The 15,193-nt window shown below is 38.9% G+C and overlaps 1 protein-coding gene and 1 long non-coding RNA gene across 10 annotated transcripts in view; one reads left to right on the top strand and one right to left on the bottom strand.

Moving 5' to 3' along the window:
* Positions 1-15,193, top strand: part of BIRC6 (baculoviral IAP repeat containing 6) — a 142,530-nt gene that overhangs the window by 98,971 nt on the left and 28,366 nt on the right. The window lies entirely within an intron of this gene.
* LOC309528662 lies at positions 5,497-12,018 on the bottom strand. Its single transcript, XR_014217867.1, has 3 exons — positions 9,776-12,018; positions 7,328-7,973; positions 5,497-6,316 (listed from the first exon to the last, which is right to left on the bottom strand). It is a non-coding gene; the product is annotated as an uncharacterized lncRNA (long non-coding RNA).

The raw sequence follows: 15,193 nt of genomic DNA, 5'->3' as shown, positions 1-15,193 counted from the left end.
TCTATACATTTTCAAGTTTCTGGTTAATTTTAACCCAGATTCTGACCATATCTACTTAGAAGTCAGTCAGTACTGTCAATTTTCATGCAACTGCTTCCATAAGTATGCTTAGGGTTTCAGATGTCATCTTTTTGCCCTGCTAAAGAAGATTATCCAGTGGTTTATAAGGTATCAGTAGGTTAGCATTTGTATTGCCAGGGATGGGGAACCTGTGACTCTTCAGATGTTGTACTCAGACTCATTATCTCTGACCACTGGCCATGCTGGCTGGAGCTGATGGAAGTTGGGAATCAAAGAATAAGTAGAGGGCCACAGGTTCCCTTTTCCTGTACAATTGTACCTCGGTTTAAGAACGATTTGGTTTACAAACTCTGTAAAACCGGAAATAGTGTCTTGATTTGAGAACTTTACTGTAGTCTAAGAATGGAATTGGAATGGTGGAAGGGCACCAGTGGCGGGAGGCCTCATTAGGGAAAGTGTGCCTCAGTTTAAGAACGGTTTCGGTTTAAGAACGGACCTCCGGAACGGATTAAGTTCGTAAACCAAGGTACCACTGTATTATGGATCCCATGGAGTCTCATTTAAGGTTTATTGTCTCCTATTTCTAAGCATGTGACTCGAATTGTTAATGCCATGATCTCAAATGAAGCAGTTCTACACAAATTCAGATCTTTGCATGCTTTGTTGAAATAAGCAGATAGAAGCAGGAGTCTTGAACCTTTTAAAAACCAAGCATCCAGTTAGCCCAAGAGAACCCACTTTTCATCCAGATATAGATATCTAAATCCACTGTATAAATTTATACAGTTTATACTTTTGTCTTCTTAGAAAAATACACAAGCGAAAACTGATGAACTGGTGGTATTGCTACTGGTGTTAGCCCAGCTTAGGTCAACATGACACAGGTGTGCATCTTGAAATGCCATTTGACAATTTATAGACTAACAGAGGAAGCAAGCGACATTTAAACCGATAGTTATGGACATAGAAGCAGTTAATGGTGAACAGCTATTGCCCTGAGGTCCACATCCAGTATCTGGTTGGCTGCTGTGGGGAGCACAGAGTTGGACTAAATGGGTCTCTCTCCTGATCCAGCTGGGCTTTCCTTAAAGTGGTAATGTGTTCTAATGTGTTCTACTCAGAATAAACCCACTAAAATGAATCCATTGTTTTAGATGGGTTTTCTCTGAGTATGACTTGGATGGATATCACTCAGCATAATTAGGTGGTCTGACCTATTTCTGTTACACACTTGAGCTGAATCACAGCAGATGGCTTGGCTGTTTGGATTTTGATAGCGAATGGGAAGCACAGTTGCCTTGAGCCTCCTGTCAAACTCCCCATTATCTTTCTCGCCGACCTTCATTGTGGGGTTAACTGTTTCATTTCAGTGTTGGGCAAGGTGCATAAGTTCTGTATTTTAGACATTTTGGAGGAGTGTGAGGCATAAGAAATTGAGAATGATTAACATTGGCAAGCATATCTTTATTCCATTTTCCAGTGTTAGATTTTTAAAAACCTTGATATGAAGGCCATCCTCCCTCTTACATGAACTATATCAGTGCCAGAACAAGGTCTGCTGGAAAGAAAAACAACTCCTTGCTTTTTGAATGGGATGAAGGAAATTATGTTGTTGTTATTGTTGTTGTTGAAAATAATGTGTTTGTCCCCAATATTTGCCATTATTTTCTCATTATTAATATGATTAACACTCATTCAAGTGTTATGCCTAGTGCCACTCTCCAGCTACACCAAAAGTCTTTAAAATACATTCAGTTGTAACTAAGCTGCATTAAGTGATTTAAAAGTGTATATTTAAAATATCTTAATGCTGTTTTTCAGGACTGAGGTCCTTTCAAGGCAGCTGAAAGTAAAAACTATGCATTCATACATTAGACTTACTTTACTTTAAGAGGCTTATTCTGTAAATGTGGCAAATGAACGAGTTGGTCTACTACAAGATCCCAGTGCACTGATTTGTTTCCTTTTCATTCTGCATACCCTCTAAGGAGCTCAGGGCAGCATGCTAACTGAAATGTCTGCCATTTTATCATTGCAGTCACCCTGTGTAGTACCTTAAGCAAAGTGATAGTGTCTGACCCAGATAACCCAGGGAGCTTCATTGCTCAATGAGAAATTTGAATTTGGGATTGATAAGCCCAAGTTGACCACAGCAGCCACTGCTCCACACTTTCTGGATGATGCATGTGTCTACAGCGGAAGTGTAGAAGAGTGGGCTGGCTGGAAAACTAGGAAGCCATAAAAGATCGCCTAACAGCCAAGCAAGTGGCAGGAACCAGTCATGGTAATACTGAACTTGGTGGATGGAAAATGGGAAGACTTGTTTGCAGTTTGGAGGGTTCCTGTTCACTGTTCCAGCTAGCTAAACACACTTTCCACAGTGCTCCATTCTGTGTTTTCCCACCTGGTTTTTCATTCTGCCCCACAGCAGCCAGTCAATATTCTGTGTCCACTGAGCATGCTAAGTCTTCATGTGGCTGTTTTGGGGATCCTCACAGGGGGTTTTCCTAAACATTTTTGTACTTCTGCAAACTTTGGGATTCTTCCAAGCCTGCAGCTATCTCTTTGTTTGTGCATGGGTGGTGCTGTTTTGGTTACATGGACAACAGCATTCACAAGCTCCACAATTCAAGTACAGAGCAGTTCGTGTACACAGCTCCCTGAAGCCGCCTAATTGTCTTCTTGTGGTTTGTGGCTGCCCTGTCCTTTCTAGCCCCAAGTAAGCCAGAGTCCCTGCCCAATACTGTATTTTGAACAAAAGTGAAACAAAGCATCCCTTTTTGGATCTCTGACATAATACTGCATTTATAGTTGCCAACTGTTTTAGCCAGTTAAGTTTCTGGCTTCCAACAGAGGCATCATTTAAATTAGGAAAATAACACAAACATACATATTGCAAACCCACAACACATTGTTTGTAGAATGCTATGCATCCTAGTTAGCTTGGCCGATTAATAACATCAGACCCAGACCTATACTGTTAGTGAGCTTCAGAATGAAAACGGGAGGGGGGGAACCCATGTCCAATATGTAGCTGGTTAGATTTTAAAGGAGTGGGGAATGTATTTCAGCTTGAGGGCTGCATTCCCTTCTGGGCAGCCCTCTGGGGGCCATACACCAATGGTGGAGAGAGTAGCTTGTGCCAATTTTGCCTTTGTACGGTAAGCTGGTTTACACACACCCTCTGTATTCTCTATCCAGACAATCAAGAGGCATTATCAGGTCACATTCCAGGTAGGCAAAAACACTTGAAATGCCAAGCAGGACCAATGAGGGGGTTGGCTTGGGAGAGGCTTGTCTGAGGGCAAGCAGATGCCTGGAGGGCTTATTCAGACCCTGGGCCTGAGGTTCCCCAGCCATGATGAAATGTGCTCCCACGTAAGAGTCCAAAATGCGGTTGCATTTTCAATGTGTTTGGTCTGTAGATGGCATCAATTTGCTGCAGCAGTAATGAAATTCCTACCTACTTAAGTGATGGGCCAGGCTTAATAGCTTAATCAATTTCTTGTACTGATGTACAATTTCTTGTACTCAAACCCTGTATCTTAAATCATAATTGAAATCATTCTAAAACACCTTCAGATAGCTCCTAATACTAAGCCCTTCTCTTTGCATTTTCCCCTTGCATTGTATGTGCTTTGTTGATTGGTTTAGACCTGCTCATTCAATTAAAATGTTACGAAAACATGCTGTGGTAATTGCTGCTTATCGGACTGGCACAGTTACAAATAGTCACACATTTTTACTAATGTTGTTTATATGGAGGGGTGATTACCTGTTTTCTCTATGTCTAGGGTAAAATCTAGTGACATGCATGCATGAGCAGGACAGCTATTTGTGGTTTGGATTTCGCCTTCCTCTCTTCCCCCCACATGCCCCTGAAATCACTCTACAGGGGGCTGCAGAGGGAGGAGAGGGAGGTGAAACTTCATTCTTTTCACCCAACATTGGAATTCACCTCTTGTTTGTTTAAAAACAGGTGGGGGAAGAAAAAGTGTATCCTCCTGTGGTATCCTAATTGTATGGCTTAGGGAAAGTGGTGAATGTGGGCAGTGTTTAAATTGTGGCTGCTGTGAGAATTATGGAAGGTTGGGTTGAGGAAGGATATTAACATCTATTTACACAAAAAACATGGTTACTTGTGCTTTGCATTTGATGTATAGTCTTTGGTACAATATCCTTCATGATGCTGTAGTTTGAGCTTAGAAGTAAATCAAGGAAACATTGTTTAGCATTGTAATATGGCTTATTCCCCTTAAAACTATAACTATGTGTCCAGCTTCTGCTTGAATCATCTTGCCTTTATTCATGGCCCACTTCTTTCTTTCTGATCCCAAATATGGCCTCCCAGTTGCATGCCAGGGAAATAAAGCTCCTCTGTGCTCCTAAAATCCTTTTTATATCTCTGAGTACTTGGCTAGTCTCCCATGCATTAGTTTAGATATTTGCAATAAACATGGTTTAATTTAGATTAAGGAATCAGTGCTTTCACTGGGTAGAGAATTTGGTTCCTGGGAGGACTGAGATCAACCCACCTATCTCTAGGCCCCAGTTCCCCACCTATAAAGTGACCTTCATGGTGCTTTAGGAATGAGCATTATGTAAAAGATTAAATAGTAGATGGCAACAGCCTTGTTCTGTATCTGCTCCTATTATAAATATTTTTTTTTAAAAAAGTGTGTGTGTGTGTGTGTATTTGTATCTCTCATTTAATAAATTGTTCCCCCCCCCCCAAAAAAAAGATTGCATGCTGGAACTAGAAGCATGGAGCCCTAGTTTCTGAATTATTCTGAATTTTAAAAGCTTTATTCAGAGGATGGCCTGGCAGTACTATGAAGATGGTCCTTTTAAAGTATTGGTTTGGTTTGAAAGTAGAAGGTGAAAAAATGGAATTGTATGTACATTTTCCTTCAGAAATAATAGTGGCTCAACAGCACAGCCCTATGCCTGTTAGAAGGAAATCCCAATGGGTTCAGTGCAGATTAGTCCCAAGTAAGTGTGGATTTGATTGCAGCTTAAGTTTGTATCCTTCCAAACTCTACAATAACTTCCTTTGATTTATTCGATGGCATTTTAAGTATGTTAACCCAGGCCATAGGCAGTATGCAACTTGGAAAAAGAAACTGCCTGGTTTGGTTACTTACATGCAACTCAAAATTCCAATTAATCAAGTTGAATCCTGACTAGGTTAGTTGGATTTTAGTCCTATTTAAATAAATGGAACTTGCCACGTTGATTTCAGTGGAAAACAAAGTTCACGTAACAAGTTCCAGCTCATTGTATTTGTTTTCTGAATCTAGCTGAATTAAGAATTTCTGTAGCTTCTTTCAAACACATTGTTCACTTTAAGCTATGAGAGAGCCTTTAAAAAAATTAAGGTCATTTTAAAAAAATGGATGAACCTATCCAAAGAAATGCAAACTACGTTTTGTAGTACAAATATTTTTAAATGTTCTCTTTTGTATAGAACATCTCTCACAGGCATGGGTGAAAAATTGATATCCAAAGGCAAATATATTGACATGATTGGCAGCTGTATAATGATTAAAAGTATTGCTGAAGAATAGTCATTTAAAATTTTATTTTCTCATAATACAGTACTTTACAGTGCTCTTTTTTCTACACTTCATATATAGTTGTGTAAATTTTAGCACATAATGATAGTTTTAAAACGAACTGGACTCCTCCCACCCTGGTTGTCCACCTACACAGAGGTACATAGTCACATATCCAAAAGCATAATCGGGTCAAGTAAATAAAACATCTTGGAGGAAGGTTGTATGGCACCATTATCTTTTTTTTTTTTTTACCTGCTTATATATGCCTTGCATATTCATTGGCAGTAGAATGCCATACGCACCTCCAGTATTTGAGCTTCCGCAGTCATCAGTGAGAAGTTGAATATCTGTCATTTCTATAATTTAATAGTCTTAACTGGGTCCACAGACGTGTTTTGCAGTCACTGGTCTTGTGCCTCTAAATAGGCACTTCTCACTGGAATGTGTTTGATAGACTCTGTTTCCTGTTGGGTAGGGTTCACCAACCTTGCTTGCCATTGCTGGTCTTTTCGCACTCTGTGCTGCTCCGAGTTGCTAGAAAACCATCAGAGTGTTGTGTAGATGTAAACAAAAACAATTACAAATAGATTAAGCACTGTTCCGATGATTCCCAGCAGAGCTAGAACAGATTCCTCCTTTTCCTCACTCTCTTCTTGCCTTTTTACGTCTTCTAGTGTTGTGATGGCAGAGCTCCTCATTTTTCCTGCAAATGTCTTCACCAGTGTTCCTACAGCTGGCTAAAAGGGAGAAGGAAAAATTACTCCACATAGTAACTTGGAATTGGTTCACACTCACTCTCTCTTCCACACACCCTTGGTCATTTGCCCCCTCCCCTCCTCAGTCTCTCTGTGTGTCTATACTGTTATAGTGTGGCATTTTGTTTTTCACAATAGAGAATGGGAAATACAGGATGATTTAAATTAGGAACCTGTACCTTCTCTGCTTTAATACAGCTGTACTTCCTATTTTAAGCAAGTTGTTATCAGTTGTCTCTCCACTGATAGCCCAATCACTGGAAATAGCCAGGTGTTTATATATCTTTAGGATGGGATACTAAAGTGCAAATTTCCTAATGTAGAAATGGTAAGTGTGGTTAGTCTTGTGAAAAAGTAGGCTAGTTTTAATAGGCTTTATAAATCCCCACAATTGTGTGCTTCTAGAACAAACACAAAATACAGAATGCATGCAATCCCCCTGAAAGAAAAATACATCGTAAAGATGTTTTCATCTGATTTTCATACATGTTTTTATACGTTACAGCGTTAGAAAGGCTTTGAAAGTGTGTCTCGTGTGGAATATCAGCCATTTGGTAAATTGTCTGTTTTGTGTGATACTGAAATACATTTAAGCTGCATCCTGTACACATTTACCTGAAGCCCCTTGAACTCAGTAGGGCTTTCTTCTGAGTATGTGACTGTGCTGTAGTTAAAGCTTTTAGCTGCATAGTTCTGCATATAATCTTAATGTGTTTTGGTATCAAGTGTGCAATTTTACTTATTTGCTGTCTGTTGCCTTTAAATGTTACTGTTGAAAATTTTTGTTAGTGTGGTCAGAATGTTATGCCTAATGGTTGTGCATGTTTACACACTTAACATTCAGAAAGACATTCTATGTTACAATGGTCTTGGCTTCTCCTGAAGTCTCATGGATCTTTTTATTATTACCCTTGCATTTAAAGGTAAAATGCTGGTAGCAATCAAAATAAATAAATTCATTTTTGAATAAAGATTTTTAAAAGCCTCTCTTACCCTACATTGCATCAGGAATAAAATCTCATCAGACATGCTGCTTACTCCTCACTGCAGTGGAGAAACAGCCTTATCTTCATGGAGGGCTGTTCTTTTCACTCAAAGCAGAAATCATATGCATGCATGAACAGTTTCTTGATAGATTAATCTGTGGATGCGATAATATTACAAAATCTTCCGAGAAATGTAGGCATTCTTTTGGTTATCCACTGAAACGATGCGCTGTTAGTAAAGAAACCTCTGCTCTGCATATCCAGGTTGTATGTTTCTTCCCTGTTTAAATATTGAAATCTTCCATAAGATGAAACATTTTCTGTGCAAACAGTGATTATAGCATTAAGGCTCCAGTTAAAATTTAATCTCCCACTTCTTGTCCTGTATATGTAGCTGTTCCCCAAGACATTCCAATAGAATGGTCGTTTGACATCTTCTCGATGTGGGTAACTCTCTGGATATGTTTCTCTCGTGTAGCTGAGTTGTAAATCCAAATGTAGCAGATATTAGTCTGTTTACATTTTTGTCCAGAAGGAAGGAAGTTTCTTGTTTCCTCTGGGGTTAGGAGTGTTGCACACCTGCATTCAAAGCATCTAACAAATAATTCCAAGGCATTCTTCGGAGCATTGCATAACTTAGCAGCCAGTCAAATCTGAGGAGTGGAATGACAGTGGCTTCAGTTGCATGCTGTAGTGAGTGGTGACATTGATTAAACATGCAGTTGGCACTTGCTGAATAAAGAACAAGCTACAAGTCACCCTTGCAGACAGGGAATTGCATAACAATACACGGTGGTTCTGCTGTTTCATTGTCAGGCCAGTCACATTTTAATCCAGTAACAACTGTGAAAGTGTCCTGTGTAGAATAAAGCCAAGTTAGCTGTGTGTCAGGGTTTTCTGACAATGTGCTCTGTTACAAATAGATGACATTACGGCATTCATGCTGAAACAGGCTGCCTGGGTCCTGTTGTTTTTTTGGTCCCTTTCCTTCTGCTTCTTGTAGGCTATTGTTTTGGGATGGAATTTCCTTTTAATGTGCATTCATTCCTCTCCTGTGCTCTACCTGAAGAATACAGGTCAGTGTGAACGTTGTCAACATAATACAATTAACAAAAGAAAATGTTCGCCATCTATTGTGGTAGGTAGCATTAACTTGAAATAATTTGATGTATGAATTATGGATCTTAGTGTTTTTCAGGCTGGTGTGTGAGATTTGTGTGTAATAGTTGTTCATTATTATTATTTTTAGTATTTATACAGTAGTTAACTTTTGTAGGTGGCTGTCTCACTGGAAGGCATTTCAGTATTTATTCATTACCAGATACATGGAGAATGCTATTGAATGAAAACCGTGTTTGCTTGCATTCAGCGTCTGTGTGATGTGCAACTGGCTTTCCTTGTCTACAGATGTGTTCTTTCTGTGAACATTTTTTTAGGAGGGGCTCCTCCTAGGAAAACCTTGTGGTTTCTGTGATTTTCCTTTTAAAGGAATTAAAAGCCTCAAAAGGTGTGTGCAGAACAAAAGAATAGTGTTGCTGTTTAAAACTTGATATGTAACAGAGTCCGCAATAAAATGGAAACATATTCTAAAACTGCAGTACTAATAGTATGGCCTTCTTCAATGTAAAGCAACACTTTTTTATATATAACTGACATTCTTAATACTAACTAAGCTTGGCATGAAGAATCTTAAGACATTTTCATGTCCAAAAGCAACTGGGGAAATGGTATTGAGACATGTGTTATTGTTTACATGACTTGAGTTCCATCATATATCCTACTCCTATTTTAAAAAGAGGGTGCATGTTCAAGCATGAGTACTGAAACAGAGTCCCTATGTTGATCTGTATGTGATTGATTCCTGCAAAACAAGCCTCTTTAAAATATGCTTTAAAAATACATGGAATTTAAATGCATGAAAGGAATTATCAACAGTTGTCTGGTATATATGTTTATTGGCTAGAAATAATATTTTATTTTGGAAAGAATTTAATATCCTTATAATAAATCAGTCAGCATGCTGTTCCGTAATACAAATCGATGTGCAATAGCAAAGAAGTCTCCAGGTGCTAATATGAAATTTGAATTTCCAGACCTGAATGCCTCTATTCTTTATCTATTTTAAGTGGATTTACTGGTTAAAAAAAAAACAAAACCCACTATGTTTATCCTAATCTGTCTTCAGCCGTATATCTGAGTTCTCTGGAATCCAAAAATGTGTGTGGTTGATCAAAACAATCAATTTACTATTGGTAGTAAAGTCAGATATCAATATTGTTCAAGTTAAATGTACATGTCTAACATTTAGGTAAATAATATTTGCTCCTGAACTCCTGAAGCAGCATGCAGAGCTATAAAAACAGACAATCCCTGCCCTCAAGCTTGCAATCGGAAAAGATACAGCACAAAAGGCAAATTGATTGGAAAAGAGAAGGAAATAAGCAAATTTAAGTACCAGTTCTTGGGTGCCAGTATCTTGCACAATCTGCTGGAATTTTAACAGTTCAAGGAGAACAGGAGCCAAAGGTTTCTGGTCTGGCCCTGAATCCTTTTTCTTCCCTGCTCTGCTGCAGCTTGATGGAGTGCCAGGTGACAATTGATGAGGGATGGAGGTGGCTTATCAGCTAAGCTGCCGATATTGGTAGCTCTGCATCTGCTCAATTAATAACTAATGTTATTTACTATTACTGAATTAAGAAATGCTTAAGTGATTCTACCCCCCTCCCATAGCCTCTGTTGGCAGTGGTTATCCTGAATGAGAATTGTTTGACGTTTTCTCTTCTTAAATTGAGCACATCTTCCTACCCACCTTACTCCGCAACTTTTCTGTGTGAAGGGACTGCTGACAACAGCATCTCATACAGGCTTGTTTACAGAATGAAAAGGCAATCTATTACTGATTTTAGCCTCCCATTTCTATATTTCAGATATAACACAATAAGATTTCAGAAGTCACACTAAACTTAGCGTGACAAAAATAAGTCACTGCAAGCCCCACACTTTTCCCCTTCCTGCCCCAGCACAAGTTATGTTTCTGGTTTTGCTTAGCCACAGCTTGTTCTGTTACCCAAGTCATACTATGATTAATGTGTGAAAGAAGTTCACTTCAAACTGTGACTTGACTTAGCATTAGCCACAGTTTATCGTTTGAATGGCATGATAAACTGTGTTTAATGAAAATCAGGAGGGAGAGCATATGAGTGTAATTTAGATTAACATCTCAACACCATCAGTACATCAGTTTGTTACTTTTTAAATAAAAACAACAACACTTCTCCAAATATAAGCTCTTCCACCCCCCTTTTTTTGAGCCACAAGACTCTCTCCTCTTTTCTAGAGCAGGTATTGACAAACCAAATGTGCATTTGGCGAGCCATTTTTTAACCTTTTACCATATACTTGCATGGTGGTAGTGCTCCTGTTGTGACTCACCTTGGATCATGCTTGCAACCCATCGTTCCATCTTCTAAGTTGCTAAAGGCCCAAGGACAATGCACTTGGGAATATTTATTTATTTAGCAATGCTTTTAAGTTGCTTTTCTGGGCAACACCATCCAACATGGCTTACAGCACTGGAGGGGAAAACCCACAATGATGACAACAACCTTGCATTTAAGAATTCATCTGGTTGCTGGCTAATGAAATAGTTCAATGTGCAACAGCTATTTAGCTATAACAGCCTATTGAAGGACTTTTAACATTGTGACCTCATTTTAATTCATGGCAGTCCAAGATTACAGGTTAAATCTTGTGCAGCGGTGTTGAATGAAGCCAATCAATTATCTACAAAGCAGCTAAAGCAGCATTATGCAACTAAGGTAGCAAATAACCCCCATCTTAAATAACAGCTGGAGCTGTATTCTTGTGGCAATTTTGATACCATTAAAACTCTGGGGAAATACATTCTACGATAGACAAAGGAAATATTTTTGTAAATACAGTCAACCCCCATCCAAACATTTGTTTTGTTGTTGTTTTACAAGCAAATCACATGTTTCTCGATATAACTTTGACATCCAGCAGACCATTTATTACTATGGTATCTGTCCAGTTTTAGTTCTTTGTGTCATTTTAACCTTCTATACATCCTAAGAACATATGTTAGCTTTTGTATAAAATCGGATATTTCCAGAACTTCAGGCAATATTTCATGGCATATGACATCCAATCAAATGGATTTCATTACATGATTAGAGGAGTGATAAATTTACATCATGAACAGTGTATGTTGGGAAATATGAATATTTTAAGGATTATTTTACATAAGAGTGTACTGTGCAGACATTGCACTTTTTCTTGTGTTGGGAAAATTAAGCAGTTGGAATTCAGCACTGACATGGGTAACAGTGTGCCAAAATTTGTAGGGTCCAACCAAGTGCAGTATGGTAAGAGAACAGAATCTGCTTTTAAAATATTTTACCTGAAGAACTAAACTATAACATATTGTAGCAACAAACTTTAGACTGCAATACAAATTCCCAACCCTATCATTAAAATATCTTCTATCTAGATAGCTTAGTTTTCTGTGTCTCTGTAAATCACACAGGAAACAATGAAGGCATAAATAAGGCATAGTTATTCTTACACTTTCATTGCTCACCTTAAATCTGTCTGGGCGACCACTCATCACAGTTCAAATGATTACAATGCTCTTGCCAATCTGCCGCCTTAAATAACCACTTGCCAATAACCTCATTGTTGCAATAATCCATGGCAAATTTTTTAATACTTTTTGTACTTTAGATCTAATTATACCTTACTGAAGAGAATTATTGAATGCCTGTTTTTTAAAGAAGCATAAAGGGTGATTTAGATAAACTTGATGAGAAACAGTAAATTTTAAAAAATGGAATTAAAAAGAATAATTGCACAAATGCCAATAGGCAGGGCAGGGCTGTGAATGTACTGCTGTTCCATGTGAGCACAGAATGTGGTACTGAAAGTAGACTTTTCAGTGAATCATTACTCTCATTTTTGGAAAAAAAACAAGTTTCAAGTCCCTATGGTTGCTTGAAAGTATGTGGATAAGGGCTGCTGAAATCTCAAAAAACCAGAGGAATTGCCAAATAAGAATTTCGGTAGTTGGGAAGAAGTGTTTCCATGCCCCTTCCCTTTTCTATGACATTGCAGAATGAATTGTGCAAAATAGGGAAATGATAATTTACACAAACCTAATAAACAGAATGCTAGCCATGCCTTTGAAACTAACACGTCCCAGTTGTTTTCTTGCAAACAATGATTTGATGCCATTTTCAGAATCGAGCAATTGTTAAAAGAATCAGTAGTAAAAAGACACACATCTATAGTACTATATTTTTCTAGAAACTGTAGAGACTTTGGTTACAGCACCAAGTTTACTTTACCAGCATTCTTCATTGAAGTTTTTAAAGGAATATAAAGTGATTTTAGCTTTGTCTTATTAAATGGTTCCGGAGTCCTTGCTAATGATGGCTGAAGTGCATTCACCTCACCTAGCTTTTTACTCAACGTTTTGATATTAAAATTGGAATATAGTGGCACTTTTGGCACAGATAGAGCTGCTAAGCTATCTGAAAAGAACGAAAATGTTTCCTTCTTTCTTTTTCCTTTTTCTCTATTAGATAAATGATGCCACACCTATCTTGTACAGAGTTCTCTAGGCAAGCTCTTCTTTCAAAAGCAATAGGACTATAGAGTGTTAATTAGACATTTCATAAAAGACTAGCCTCCGGTTGTTGCTTAAATAGAAAAAGCAAAAGGCAGTAGAGCGTGAAGTATTTGGAACTGACACTATAGCCTCTAGCTTAGACTGTGTTCATATATCGTATGTTTGAAAAGGTGCAGTAAGGAAGCAGAAATCAGGAAAGGCTGCAATTCTGAATTATTTGGAAGCAGGAAACAGAAGCTTGAAACGTATTTTCTGAAGTGCTAAATATTTGGCTGTTCCTATAGAACAAGATTGCTATTAAACACTTTAATAAAATAACGAAAACTGTGCTGTCTTTCCTTTTTAAGTACTATGGTCACTATTTTAAATCTTTGGCGTGTTAATGGGATTTTCAGGGATCTAATTAGCTAACAGACTCTAAAGGTTTCAGGCTCATTAGCATTATTGGTTCATGACTATGAAGTCCTCAAGAATGACTGAAGTTATCACACAGTATTCAGTGGATGGCACAGTTGCTCCAGAAAGATGCTCTTTGGAGATTTTCTTTGCTTTGTGCTGCATAGCACATTTTTTTGTATTTTTTAGTATTAGGAATGAATGCCTAACTTTATTTTTGTTTTGTTTGCTTTGGTAAGTATGGATTGTGATGCTTATGCCTTTTGGCACTTGAGGAACAGAGACTTACAAAGAAACCAATCTCTTTTCATTTCATACTTCATTCACTCAAAAATGGTTTTCAGATGAGGCTGGTTGTATTATTCTTAGAGCAATGTTGACGGAGATGTGCAACATTCCGTTAAACAGCATTCAGGTTTTTGAGAATATTTTTCTGTTTAAAAGCCTCATCCAAAGCATTGCCTTGTGTTGGATAGGTGACTGTTTGCTATAGTTGTATAAATTCTGTAGAATCTAGTGACCTTCCAAGGTTAACCCCACCCCCAATTCTGGGAGGCCTTTTACTTCTCCACAAAAGTGGTGGTTCTGTAAATTTCATAGGTGGGTGTAAAATTCCAAACTTCCTTTGCACCCTGAATTTCCTCCCCAAAGATTTCCCTGTGCAGGCTTGACAGTACAAGCAGGAAAGACTGAATTAGTGAATTAGGGCACTTGACCAGGTTCCCCATCTGCTCTTTCAAACCTCTTCCAACACACTGACAGTATACACAATTGAGGCATAAAGAGTGCCTCTAATGTCAACCAGTTCTCCCGAAATTCTCAGAAATAGCGCACCTCAACGTTTGTGGGGTGCTTTTGTATTGCGAAAACCAGGCGCGATTTTTCAAAATGCGGTGTGGGGATTTTTCAAACATCCCTGTGCGATGCCTGCTGCTTTGACTGAAATTCAGGAGCAGCCATGAAACCTGACCCCAGATTATTAGCGGCTCTGGATTTTATTGGGTGGGTAGGTAGCACTTAAGTGTTTTTTGCTTTTATTTATGACATTTATATCCAGCTCTTTTATACCTTTATGCAAAAAGGCTCTCAGAGCCGCTTAGAAAAATCAATACTGTGGTGGCCCCCGTTCTTGGGCTCACAATCTAAAGATGTGACAAAACAAGGAAAAAGAAATAGGAGGGAGCAGCTATACAGTTCTGTTCATGTAGATTTCTGGCCACCTAGAAGAGCAGCAAATATTGGCAGTTCTGGGTGACCCTTGATAAACAGCAGTCCCTCCTGGCACGCATCCTGGAGCCAGAGCAGGCGACAGCATCCAGGTCAGGAGGACAGGGCTGCTCCTGCCCCACATCTCTTCCCTCAGAAAGCTAACCTGATGGCTATTAGAATCCACACAGGAGGAGGCTACATTAGCCAAGGGGACCAGAACCTGGGTGTAGGGCGGGGAAGTGTGTTGCATTGTTCTAGGTCAGGGGTCTGCAGCCTTTAAGACAAAAAGAGCCACTTGGACCCGTTTCTGAAGGGAAAAAAACTGGGAGCCGCAAAACTCGTCATTATAAAAATAACTTTTTTGTCACTTTTTTATTATTTCTTTGTTTGACCCCTCAGAATTACTCCTCCTCATAGAAATAAACGTTAAATTAACAAGTTACCTTTTTTTTGTGTGTGTGTGTGTTCTTCACTCCCCTTCAAAACAGTGACCAGCGTACATGCCCCCTTTCAATGCAGTGACCAGCGTACATGCCCCTTACAATGTAGCGGGCGGGCGGGAAGGTGACGTTGGGACGGTGCGTGACTAACACACGCACCGCCCCCATGCGACGTCACAGC

This window comes from Podarcis vaucheri, assembly GCF_965113315.1.
Source record: "Podarcis vaucheri genome assembly, chromosome: 3".
NCBI lineage: Eukaryota > Metazoa > Chordata > Lepidosauria > Squamata > Lacertidae > Podarcis > Podarcis vaucheri.
The sequence above is the reverse complement of the archived record's forward strand: the minus strand, read 5'-3'. Positions and strand labels throughout refer to the sequence as shown.